The sequence below is a fragment of the Triticum dicoccoides genome, chromosome 6A (assembly GCF_002162155.2).
Source record: "Triticum dicoccoides isolate Atlit2015 ecotype Zavitan chromosome 6A, WEW_v2.0, whole genome shotgun sequence".
Lineage (NCBI taxonomy): Eukaryota > Viridiplantae > Streptophyta > Magnoliopsida > Poales > Poaceae > Triticum > Triticum dicoccoides.
The window spans coordinates 240,888,546-240,890,812 of record NC_041390.1 but is presented as its reverse complement, the minus strand read 5'-3'; the positions used below and the strand labels follow the sequence as shown (position 1 = coordinate 240,890,812).

The window sequence follows — 2,267 nt, the reverse complement described above, 5'->3', positions numbered from 1 at the left end:
AGATTGTAAGTGCATCTAGTGCCACCCCTAGTTGGTTTTGGAGTATTGACGACAAACCTAGTTGAGGGACTAATGTGTTTGTGAGAATTGCAGGATAACACAGGTAGAAGTCCCTCATTGATTCGGTTTTCCTACTAGAGATGACCCCCTAAAAATGTATGAAGACATTGAAGTCAAAGGTGGTATGTGAAGACATTCACATTGAAGACTATGACAAGAGAAGACATCGCGTGAAGACTATGGAGCGCGAAGACTTAGCAGTTTCATCGTTCTGTGTTTTTCCTTGTTGAGTCATAGGAACCACCGCACTGTTAAGTGGGGTCCAAGAGAACCAGTCAGAATGACTGAAGTGATGCTTAACCAAAATCCTATGTCTTCGAGTGAAGACTATGAGAGTAAATCTTGTGCAGAGTTGGATAAGTCAGCTTTGCTTGTAGCCCAAGTAAAGTTACCGTGTGTGTTTGAAATCTGACCGTTGGAACACATGTTAGTTCCTTAGTGACCCAGGGTCATTTCGGAAAAATCAGGTCGGGTTTCCTAGTGGCTATAAATAGCCCACCCCCTACAACCATAAACGGTTGGCTGCTCAGAGTTAAAGCACGACTTTTGTCGTTTGAGAGCAACCCACCTCGAAGCCTTTGAGAGAGAATTCCTTGAGAGGATAAAGCCCTAACCACCCAGAGCCAAAGAGTGTTAGGCATCACTTAAGTCTTCCTGTCTGTGTGATCTGAAGACTTATTACACTTGAGGACTGTGAATCCTCCAGCCGGTTAGGCGTCGCGTTCTGAGCATCCAAGAGTCATTGTGGATTGCTGGTGAACGAAGTCTGTGAAGGTTTGGAAGTCTACCTTGAAGACTTACCAAAGTGATTGGGCGAGGTCTGTGTGACCTTAGCTCAAGGGGAATACGGTGAGGACTAAGTGTCCTGAGCTGCGGTTCAGGACTAGGTGTCCGGGACTGTGTGTCCTCAGGTTTAAATACGTATCCGCCCTAACCAGACGTACAACTGTCACCGCAGTTGGAACTGGTCTACCAAACCTTTGTCTTCATCCCGAACACTGGTTCTATCCTTCCCATCTCTTTATTTATAGTTGGATCTTGTGAAGTCAGTGCATATTTGCATTATCCATTTGTCTTCACTATGTACCTAATCTTTACTGCCTAGCTGCTATTAGTCATTGTGCTTTCACTTCATCGAATATTTGACTATGGTCTGCCTAGTGTAGTCTACCTCCCGCTGCATGGTAATAGGTTCATTTCTATCATTTGTCTTCAAAACTTCCATGTTTTGAAGACTTTCCTAAAAATCACCTATTCACCCCCCCTCTAGTCAATATAACGCATTCTCACTACCGCCTCCGCATCCGCCTCCGCCATGCGTCCGCTCAACGATAAGGAGACCACGATGGTCTTCGAGAAGCTCTTCAAGTTCACCGGCCCCAACCTGAAACACCTCTTGGAGCAGCCCTCCGTGGAGGGCCCTGACCCGGAGCCTGACCGCTACTGCCTCCGCCTCCACAAGAACCGCACCTTCTACGCCTCTGAATCGCTCGTCCGTCACGCCTCGCCGAGGTCGGCACGCCCATCGGCAAGTTCACCCACGGCGGCGCCTTCCACCTCACTGTCCACACGCTCGACCTCCTCGCCGCCCACGCGCGCTGCCGCATATGGTTGAAGCCCGACACGGAGCGCTCGTTCCTCTTCGGCAACTCCGTGCCCAAGTCCTCGCTCGCGCGCATCACTGAGAACACCAAGTCGCGGTCATGTCCATGGCCGACGTGCCGCTCGGGTTTGGGGTCGCCGCCAGGGGTGCGTAGGACTGCAGGAAGGCCAACACCAACACCGTGGTGGTGCTCCACCAGTCCGACGTCGGTGAGTACCTCCGCAAGGAGGAGCTCGTGTGAGGTGAGGGTCGAGGCTTGGTTGTTCTTGTGTTTACTGATTGGACCATATGCGTGAATTTAGGGACCCGATATCTTACTACTATCTTGTTCGAGAGTTCCGGCATATGGCATATGAATGTACTAGATGATTAATTGAGTATGAGATGAGGCGATTGCAAATTTTCGATGATAATTGGTCTTTTTATCACCCTTGAATGCACTAAATGGGAATTTTTGGATCATATTACTTACTGAATTGTGTGGAATGAGGTCCTAGTATGTCTGTAAATAAACCATAGAACCTGATTTGTACATAGATGAATTGGATTGAAGAAGTATGGTGCATCACTTAGGCTAATAGAACAACATAAATGGCCACTGTGA

The 2,267-nt window shown here is 48.3% G+C and overlaps 1 pseudogene; it reads left to right on the top strand.

Annotated features, from left to right (window-relative positions):
- Positions 1 to 1,375: 1,375 nt before the first annotated feature.
- Positions 1,376 to 1,904, top strand: LOC119318055 (annotated as a pseudogene).
- Positions 1,905 to 2,267: the final 363 nt, after the last annotated feature.